General features: G+C 39.1%; 1 pseudogene; it reads right to left on the bottom strand.

Annotated features, from left to right (window-relative positions):
• Positions 1 to 23: 23 nt before the first annotated feature.
• On the bottom strand, positions 24 to 11,071 carry LOC122304971 (annotated as a pseudogene).
• Positions 11,072 to 11,438: the final 367 nt, after the last annotated feature.

Here is an 11,438-nt window from a genome sequence, read left to right as displayed (position 1 = left end):
TGAGATTGTGGTTTTCCGAGAGTAAAGAAAGGAAAGGTCGAAACGCTCGCGCGCGAAGGAAGAGGGATTTGACATTTTGATTGCGGGGGCGTCCGAACGGTGACGTTTCAACTGTGCGCGCTTTTTTTCGTATACGAATTTTCGGGAACTCCCGCCAGCCTGCATTCCTATTTTGTTAAACGAAGATGAAAAATTCCATTCCTCGCCCCCACATTACACAATATATATTTTTTATTTTTATTAAATGTATGATATATGAATAATAAATAGAATAATTTAATTAATTTATGAATAAATAAATAAATTAAAAAAATATGATATATAAAATGTAAGAATGATGAATAGTATAACTCGATAAAAATATATAAATTTTACATGAAAATGATAAGAAAAAAATGAAAAGGAAAATATCTATTCAATTGCGAGGGTGCAAGTTTGGCATTTTAAACAAATAAAGTAATCAATTTTGATGGGTAAGCTGTAAACATTGATGGTAGATCATGAGAACACTACTGAATTATCAAACTAAAGCATTGTGAAAGAGTATTTATTTTGTAAATCTCATCAGAATTTTATCAAAGTAAGTAAATTTTGGTAGAAATAAACAACTGTTATTCTGCATTTCAGCAATCTCGTGTATTAATGGAGGCTAGAAAATCCAGTGACCAGCTGTGCCACCTAATAATTCAAAACATCTCAAAAGGCTTTAATTTTATAATCCAAAATCTTCTTTTAACTATCTCATTGACATCAAACCAGCCAACTTGCCCCTTCCAAGTGAGACAAGAAACTTCAGCTGCTGTCAATTATCGACCCAATATCCTTGTTTTGTAAGTTAAGAGCCTTCAGTTTCCCCACCAGATTCTTTGTTATTGATATCCACAGATTCTGTATTATTAGCTGGTTTTTTGGAGGAAACATCTTCTATTTCCACAGAACTATCCCCAGAACCATCGTCTTCTTCAACAAGATCCGAGAACTCTTGAGGAGGGTTTGACTCTCTATTCACTATCATTGTTTCTTCATTAAAATCGGCTTCCAATGCAGTATTACCTTCTACATCATCACATGACTTCATGGAATCATTTGAGTAACTCCTAGCATCATCCTCAGAGTCACTCACATGCTCAGATTGGTTTTCATGCAATTCCTCCTCCTCAACAAAACCAATAGAATCATCATTCGACAGCATATTTCTTTTTTCGATCATCAGTAGTTTTGTTATTGCTGTTGCAGGTGGAGACAAAAACAGTGAACAGTGCACCGAAAGACACCGAATGCACTGTTGCACCTTTTGCTCCTTTGTATTGTTAGGCACCTCCCCACCTCCCCAAGAATCATGCAGCAAATTGCTGCAACGTACTGATCTGCTCTCCTATAAATAGGAGAGTTTAAGTGTGTGGAGTGTGCAGCAAAGAAGAGCAGAGAGAAAATAGAGAGTGCTGCGTGTGTGCAGAGTGCATCAAAGTGGGTGAGAGAGAGTTTTCTGTAAAATTATTTTCATAGTGAAATTACAGCATCTGTGGACGTAGGCAATTGCCGAACCACGTTAAATTTCGTCCCTCCTTTATTTAGAATCGTCTCTGTGTCAGAACAGCTCCCAACAACTGGTATCAGAGCACTGGTTCGAGCTGTCCGAAAATTCAAGTTGATCAAAATTAATTTTTGACAACTCCACGGTGTTCCTCACGTCGAGACGAATCCGTTGCCGCAAACGGAATCGAAAACGGAGGTCGGACGAGACTACACGCGCCCCTAGAAGATCGGCACGTGCATCTGCTGCAACCCACGCGCCCCACGCGCTCCGGAGGTTGAAGACGCGTGCACCACACGCGCTCACGCGCCCCCACGCGCGCCAGAGGTTGAAGACGCATGAAGGACACACGCCCATGCTCCCCCACGCACCCTAGAGACACACGCGCCTCACTCTCCCCCACGCGCCACAGTACTGTACGCGCATGTAGTACACGCACCAGCTCGTTGCCCACGCGCACTGTGCAGCGCGTGTATCTCACGCGCCAGACAGATCATAACCGTCCATTTTTCAGATCTATTTTTGGCTAGATCTAAGCCATTCGGAGTCCGATTTCGACGATCAAATAGTGCTTTCCAACTATTTGGATCATTCCGGACTCATCCGTACGATCGAAATTTTGAGATTCAGCATCAGTACATTAGATCTGAACCATCCACATGTTGCAGATCAATTTGGGCTAGATCACGCCAGTTGGAGTTCCATCGCGACGATCAAATAGTGCTGACAAACTATTTGGATCATTCTGGACTCGTTTCCAGCTAATTCGAGTGTTTCGGACGCAACGGTGATCTTTGTTTGTTTGAATTTGAACTCATTTGTAAAGTTATAGCTGGAGAAGAAGCTAAGGGTATTGGTATCGAGAAATTTGACAGTACAGACTTTGCCTACTGGAGAATGCAGATAGAGGATTATCTCTATGGGAAGAAACTACATCTTCCACTCCTAGGAAGAAAGCCAGATGACATGAGCGATGAAGATTGGAGTTTCCTTGATAGACAAGTGTTGTGAGTCATTAGACTAACACTGTCAAGATCAGTTGCACACAATGTGGGAAAGGAGAAGACCACGGCGGATTTGATGAAAGCTCTATCGGACATGTACGAGCAGCCATCAGCCAATAACAAAGTGCATTTGATGTACAAGCTATTCTACTTGAGAATGGCAGAAGGAACTCCAGTTATTCAGCATCTAAATGAGTTCAACACCATCATCAATCAATTAGCTTCAGTGGGGATTGAATTTGATGATGAAGTACGTGCACTAATTGCTCTAGCTCAATTGCCAAAGAGCTGGGAGGCCATGAGAACAGCTGTCAGCAATTCTTATGGCAAAACAAAGATGAAGTATCAAGATATCCGATACCATATTTTTAGCGAGGAAGTTCGCAGAAGAGATACGGGAGAAGCATCAACTTCCAGTTCTGCTTTAAACCTCGAGACGAGAGGTAGAGGAGCTAGTAGAAGTTCAAATCGGGGCAGATCGAAGTCCCGAAGAAGCAGAAGTAAATCTAAATATGGAAAACAAGTACAGTGCTGGAATTGTGGCAAGATTGGCCACTTCAAAAATAATTGCAAGGAAGCAAAGAAGAAGAATGAGCATGACTCTGTTAATGCCACAACAGAAGATCTCCAAGATGCCTTACTTCTTTCAGTCGACAACCAAATTGAATCTTGGGTGTTAGATTCAGGAGCCTCTTTCCACACTACAGCATACCGAGAAATCATGCAGAATTATGTCACTGGTGATTTCGGGAAGGTGTACTTAGCAGATGGTGAAGCTTTAGAAATCGAAGGCATGGGAGATGTACCAATCAATCTGCCCAATGGAAGTGCATGGTTGCTACAGAAGGTGCGACATGTTCCCAAGCTCATGAGGAACCTGATTTCTGTAGGACAACTTAATGCTGATGGGCATTCGGTACTATTTACCGGTGGCACGTGGAAGATAACAAAAGGAGCTATGGTAGTAGCTCGAGGCACAAAAACAGGTACTCTATACATGACTTCAAGTATTAGAGATACTATTGCAATTGCTGATGCAAATGCCAACCTATGGCATCAAAGGCTTGGTCACATGAGTGAGAAAGGAATGAAAGTACTATTATCCAAGGGGAAGTTACCAAAGTTCGAATCAACTGATTTCGACATGTATGAAGGTTGCATTTTTGGGAAACAGAAAAAAGTTAGTTTCCTGAAAAATGGTAGAACTCCAAAATCTACAAAGTTGGAGTTGGTGCACACAGATTTGTGGGGGCCATCCCCAGTCGCTTCTCTTGGAGGATCGCGGTACTATATTTCATTTATTGATGACTCAAGCAGGAAAGTATGGGTTTATTTTTTGAAAAATAAATCTGACACATTTGATACTTTCAAGAAGTGGAAAGCCATGGTTGAAAATGAAACAGGCTTGAAGTTAAAATGTCTGAGGTCAGACAATGGAGGAGCGTACATCGACGGAGGGTTCAAAGAATTCTGTGCTGCAAATGGGATTAGATTTCAGAAGACTATTCCCGGGACACCGCAGCAGAATGGCGTAGCTGAACGCATGAACAGAACTCTCAACGAACGTGCCAGAAGCATGAGGCTGAATTTAGGATTGCCTGAATGTTTTTGGGCTGATGCAATTAACACTGCAGCCTATTTGATTAATCGGGGACCTTCAGTTCCCTTAAAGTTCGATCTACCAGAGGAAGTCTGGAGCGGAAAGAAGGTAAATCTTTCCCATTTGAAAGTTTTTGGCTGTTTATCATATGTTCACATAGATTCTATTGATCGTAACAAGTTAGAAGCCAAATCTAGAAAAAAAATTTTCATCGGTTATGGTGATAAAGAATTTGGCTATCGATTTTAGGATGATAAAAATCGCAAAATCATCAGAAGTAGAAATGTGATATTCAATGAGCAGATTTTGTACAAAGCTAAATCACAAGCTGAATCTGAGGAACAGCCAAAGAAACCTGAGGTTGTTGACTTTGATGTTACTCGAGTCAACATTGATCAGAACGAGGATCAAGAAAATGACGATACACAGATCGAACAACGTACACCACTCACTGTTACTCGAAGATCTTCAAGGACAATCAGGCCACCACAGCGGTTCTCACCATCTCTATACTACATCTTGCTAACAGATAGTGGTGAACCGGAAAGTTATGATGAAGCTCAACGAATTGAAGATTCGATCAAGTGGGAGAAAGCCATGCAAGATGAGATGGAGTCACTGATGTCAAATCAGACTTGGGAGCTAACTAAGCTTCCAAAAGGCAAGAAGACTTTGCACAATAAATGAGTGTACAGAATTAAAGAAGAACACAATGGTAGCAAGCGCTACAAAGCCAGAATGGTCGTGAAGGGGTTTCAACAAAAAGAAGGTGTCGACTACACAGACATTTTCTCTCCAGTTGTAAAATTGACAACGATCAGGCTAGTGTTGGCAATTGTGGCTGCAAAGAATCTACATCTTGAGCAGTTAGATGTGAAGACTGCATTCCTTCATGGTGATTTGGAGGAAGACATCTATATGCACCAGCCACAAGGATTCTCAGTGAAGGGAAAAGAGAATCTAGTTTGCAAACTGAAGAAGAGCTTGTATGGCCTAAAACAAGCTCCACGACAATGGTACCGGAAGTTTGACAACTTCATATGCAGTAATGGATTTACAAGACTGCAGGCCGACCATTGTTGCTATATGAAGAACTTTGACAACTCTTATATTATCCTACTGTTATATGTGGATGATATGCTCGTTGCAGGGTCAAGCATCGAGGAAATCAATGAACTGAAGAAGCAGTTGTCAAAGCGGTTTGAGATGAAGGATTTGGGTGCTGCAAAACAAATCCATGGTATGAGAATTATTAGAGACAGGTCTAATGATACTCTCAAGCTCTCGCAGGAGGAGTATGTGAAGAAGGTGCTCAGAAGGTTTAACATGGATAAGGCGAAACCAGTGAGCACACCCTTAGCTAGTCACTTTCGACTAACTAAGGATCAGTCGCTAAAGACGAAGGAAGAGCAAGAATGTATGAATAGAATACCCTATGCATCTGCTATTGGTAGTCTTATGTATGCCATGGTCTGTACAAGGTCAGACATTGCACAAGCAGTGGGAGCTGTGAGCAGGTACATGAGTAATCCAGGAAAGCAGCATTGGGAAGTAGTCAAGTGGATTTTAAGATATCTACAAGGCTCTTCAGATACGTCACTATGCTTTACAAAAGTAAGTTTAAAACTACAGGGATATGTAGATGCTGATTTAGCAGGTGACGTTGACAGCAGAAAAAGTACTACTGGATTTGTGTATACGCTGGGTGATACAGCTGTATCGTGGGCTTCTAAGTTACAGAAGATTGTTGCTCTCTCAACTACAGAAGCGGAATACGTTGCTATAACTGAAGCAGGGAAGGAAATGGTTTGGTTGCAGTCATTCTTGGAGGAATTGGGAAAGAAGAATGAAAAATGCATTCTACACAGTGATAGTCAGAGTGCTATTTTTCTTGCAAAGAATCCAGCCTTTCATTCCAGAATAAAACACATACAGTTGCGATACCATTTTATCCGATCTCTTCTCGATAGTGGACAGCTGATACTTGAGAAGATTCGAGGAACAGAGAATCCAGCAGACATGTTCACAAAAGTAGTTACTGCTGACAAACTGAAGCTGTGTATAGCTTCAGTTGGACTTCGTACTTAAAGGCATGACTTGAAGTTGTTGTGATAGTTGCTATGAATATATGTAGACTCATTTGTCTCCAAGTGGGAGATTGTTGCAGGTGGAGACAAAAACAGTGAACAGTGCACCGAAAGACACCGAATGCACCGTTGCACCGTTTGCTCCTTTGTATTGTTAGACACCTCCCCACCTCCCCAAGAATCATGCAGCAAATTGCTGCAACGTACTGATCTGCTCTCCTATAAATAGGAGAGCTTAAGTGTGTGGAGTGTGCAGCAAAGAAGAGCAGAGAGAAAATAGAGAGTGCTGCGTGTGTGCAGAGTGCATCAAAGTGGGTGAGAGAGAGTTTTCTGTAAAATTATTTTCATAGTGAAATTACAGCATCTGTGGACGTAGGCAATTACCGAACCATGTTAAATTTCGTCCCTCCTTTATTTAGAATCGTCTCTGTGTCAGAACAACTCCCAACAATTGCTTCATTAACAGCATTTATAGCCCATCCATCATCCATGCCATCTCTGAAAAGCAAAAACAAGCACCCATCTTCTATTAGATACTCTGATTTGATTCATTAAAGTAACAATTCTGGTTCTTCTATAAAAGCCCAATGGCTTCCTGGTAGTATGGTAGAATGTAATATGTATGCGAAAAAAACCAAATATGATGCAGCTGTATGCATATTCTCCACTGTTTAAGGTGTCTCCATTCTCTCTTATCCAACAGCTCATTGTTTTCTGGCTTACCAAGATGTTGAATAAATTCCAATACAGAGGATTTTATCACAATATGGAAAAACTCCTCTAAGTTGTAGCTTGAAACAAGTTAAATATCAAATTACTGAATGCAGTGTTGGGAGCTGTTTTGACACAGAGATGATTCTAAATAAAGGAGGAATGAAATTTAACGTGGTTCGGCAATTGCCTACGTCCACAGCTACTGTAATTTCACTATGAAATTATTTTTTACAAAATCTCTCTTCTAAACTCTCTCTGCTCACCCACTCTGTTTCTCTCTTCTTTCTCTCCCACACTCTGTCTGCATACACACGCAGCACACACTCTCTGTTTTCTCTCTACACTTCTCTGCTGCACTCTGTCAGCACACACTTGAGCAACCTACAACATTTTTCGGTACAGTGTTTTATGGAAGAGTCTGAGGCGTCACTTGCTGCAGACACTGTGCGTGTTTGCAAGTGGCACCTAATATGCTAAGGAAAGAAACGGTGCATGACTCACTGTTCACCGTTTTGTCTCCACTCATAACATGCAGAGCAAAACACAAAGTTGATATAAACATGATGTTTGCATATACGTGTTTGTGTGTGTGCGCGTGTATGTCTAAGCATGTTAATTTGTAGATGAGTGTTTCATTAGGGTTTAACTGCTAAAAAAATTACTCTTGAACTTCTTTTAAAAAAAAAAAATTTAAAAATTCATTTTGAGTTTCTTCAATGAGAATTAATAAATCATGAAAGAATTTTTTTTTTTTTTTTTTAATACGATGAAAGAATTAAGTAAATAATGAGTGTACAAAATAATCACCTAAAAAATCATGGCCTAAAACGTATGTGATCTACAACTCTGAACCCCCTTTTTTATATGCAATAAAATACCGTGATGATGCAAAATAATACACCCACCTTTCAGGATTTAGTCCAGCTGAAAGAAAGGCCAATTTCATATAAGTTACAAGAACCGAGCTGTTCTTGCAGAAGTATCCCCCATATCTTGAGATTTCCACAAGAAATTGCATATCCAATGCAAACTGTAATAGGAAAAGGAACATCAATGAAATAATTTTAGCTGAGGACTCAGCATTATGACAAAAGATGACCATAAATTCCTTTTACATATTAAAAACCCTCACCATGCATCATCAAACTAAATTTGAGGGTGGGGTATCCATGAGTAACCATGACATATTTAGTCATCAAAGTCAAAAATAGTCACAAGACAACCTCCAACTTCAAACTAACATCAAAACATAATGACACAGATAGGAAAAAGGAGCTGTTATCAAACTTTAATCCGGCTGAAAACAAATTCCATCACATCTAAAAACATTGGAGGGGAAGCAGGGAACTTCTAGAAAAATCACCTAAAAGGTTTGTTTAAAATATCCATTATTGTTTTTTGCAAGGTCTAAATCTTGACATGCCCCCAAAAGACGACTAAGAGAACCAAAATCTGATGCTCCAGCGGAAATATTTCTTTCAACTATGGTGAGGAAGGATTGACATTGTTATATCACATACTCAGGAGAAGAAAAACTCCACCATGGGCATACAATTGTGTGGGCTGTAATGGACATTTGGGAGGAACTCATAGTTACAAAGCAATCTTTGAACTTACAGGTGAGGCACACATACTGGGAGGCAAACCAAATGGCAGATTTCTTTGCAAAGTTCAGCCTCTGGGAACTTCATGTGAACACTTAGAGCTGCAAAATGTTCCCAAGGAGGCAAAAGGTTGTCTGGTTGTAGAAAGGGCAGAGCTCCCTTTTCTTGAGTTGTCAGTGAATTTGGTCGTGTATAGTGTCAAAGAATAGTATAGTTCTTACTTTGGTTTTTGATTCTGTACAAAGGTGTTGAACCCACGCGAATGTGAGTTGAGAAATGATAGTTTTCCCTTCCTAAAACAAAAAAATGATTGTTTGCATCTAAAAGATTTGAGTGTAAATGATCCAAACTCATAAAGATCCAGGCAAGTAGGTGAAGCAGATCAGCTAATAAAGAATTGGAAAAGAACAACTATGCATGAAACTGGATGTTACTTATAAAAAAAAGAAACTGGATGTTGAGATGTATTAATAGGAAGCAGTGGAAACACACACAGAAAGCTTAAAAAGAACATTTACCTATGCAATGTCCATAAAATAGCGTACCTTCTTGAAAGTGTCAGAATGTTGGACAGTCAAACCTTCTTCAGGAATTGCATAGATCTCTTTGTTGTTGGATATCCAAACAAAAATGGCCTCTATCAGTTCCCTCAAAAGTTCCATCAACCAACCTACTTCAAAAACACAATCTTCAGCAAGTTTTTCCATTTTCCTCAGTTCCAAGAATAATACCCGATCAAAAGAAACCAAAATGAAGACCATATAAACAGCAATTATTTAGTGAAGAAACTACATATCTTCTCAAATGATAACAGCCATCCGATACTTCTTGAATTATTTCTTTCCCCACAAGGTGTTGACTAAAATTTTTTCCAATCTTTACATACATATAAAGGGTACCTGAAAAGCAATGGAGGGCATGAGATCTTTTCGTCCATCAATGCAAGTTTCCAGATAACATTTGGAGCCAGCTCCCGACATCATTCCATGTATAAATTGCTGGCAGAAATGAGCTCTAACCTGACAAGAAGCCTCTTGAATAAACAATATACAACTATCAAGCTCCTTCTGTTGATTGCCTACTAAATCGTTTCTAATTAGCTCAGGGTTGATGTGACTCGTGCTCCTAAATGTACTTCTGATGATGTTAGAGAATAATTGTTCTAATGTTGATAAGTTCACCAGAACAAAAACCTTTTGTGTAAGTGTCTCTGCCAAATTGATTCTTGAACCACCCTTTTCCGTGACAAGTTCATCACAGGTGATGGCTTTTTCAAGGATGATTGTATACTCCAGAAAGAGGTCCACGAGGCCTCTGAGGATCAGACTATCCATTTGAAGGGCGACTAGAGGTGAGATATCCTCTGTGATAGCCTGAATAGAAGAAAGGATATACCTGAGAGCAAGTCACACCTGCAAGGTACATATGACCTAACAACAGCGTGCTTTATTTAAGACGCATGCAGAGTGGTTATATTTGGTTTGGTTTTCCATTCAACAATTTTGATTTCCCAAACACAATACACAATCTTTACGGTGACAAAATCAAACATTAATGTAACCCTGACTTCTTGATGTGTCACCAAACAAACTAATAGTTAACATACTATTGGTTGGTTGAATGTAATCGCTTTCCTTCTGGATTATAAACATTTTTCATTTCTGATTGAATCCAAAAAGTAATATAGCATGCTTCTTTACATTTATATGGAAAGAAGTAAGTCACAAATAGTAAATATAGCTTTGAAGCTAGCATTATAGCTAGCACTTAAAAGTGCACTCAACATGTTCACATTTTCCTAGAACAATACTTATGATGGTTGTCTGCTTCAAAACTTATGGTAGTTTCTTGATATGCAACACGATGTTGCTTGGTAAGAATTATTGTTGTGGCTTTGAAAAATGGTGAAATTGCATTTGAATCAAACACTTAACCTAATGGTTTTGATCCTATACCGGTAATTTTTACTCTTTATTTATTAGGTCTACTTTAATCAATCTGGCATTATCCACTTTTAAAATTAATTTAAAAGGAAATAAAACAAACCTGTAACAGTGTCACAAACTTCCGGCCGCTGCTAGTGAGCAGGCAATATTCCAGTTGTTTCCCAACCATGACAGAAGAGCAAGTTTCATTTACCATACCCGATACAAGATATCTACCCAAAACCCAAGATTCAGTTGCTGTAAAGATAGATACAATTTCTTATAGTGGTCTATATGAATCTGTAAAACCACTTCCATTCCAGGACGAATATGCTTGATTAAGTAAGGCCGCAACACTAATGACTGAGTTTCTAACAAAGAGCAAAATGACATTGCAAATTGCATAGATTCAACAACCTTGGGCAATCCACCGCTTATTTCTGAGATGGACTTAACATACACTTTGGTTTCTTCACATGCCCACCGAATAAGTATCTCAACTAATTCCAAGAGTGCACAAACCCTCAACAAAGGGTTTAATCGTATATTTGAAAAATGGGTACGTTGTTGTGTAATTTTGTCAATGCTTAGATGTAGTAGCATGGCGGCGTACAAGTGGAGAGGTACCCCCTAAAGCGTAATTGACTAAAATTCTATATCAATTTCTAGAACCATAGAACTCTCAAGAATCAGAAAATTCCAAAAGCCAAAAAGATGGATGGGTTGTGGTTTGCTATTTCTTATTTATATATTAATAAAAGGTAGGAGGAGTACACAAGGTCTTGAATTCCAAATTTATTATGACAAAATAAAGAAAAATATCATGGATGTAATTGTCGCGGATATCACATGTGTGCAAAATAACATAAGAAAGAGTATATTATAAAAAGGGAAGTACAAAAATATAAATAAATAGTGTGCAAGCATATTCCAATAAATAAATGATATTTACAGTTGTGGAGTGTGTAAA

This window comes from Carya illinoinensis, chromosome 3 (genome assembly GCF_018687715.1).
Source record: "Carya illinoinensis cultivar Pawnee chromosome 3, C.illinoinensisPawnee_v1, whole genome shotgun sequence".
Classification (NCBI taxonomy): Eukaryota; Viridiplantae; Streptophyta; class Magnoliopsida; order Fagales; family Juglandaceae; genus Carya; species Carya illinoinensis.
This window is presented reverse-complemented; position numbering and strand designations above follow the sequence as displayed.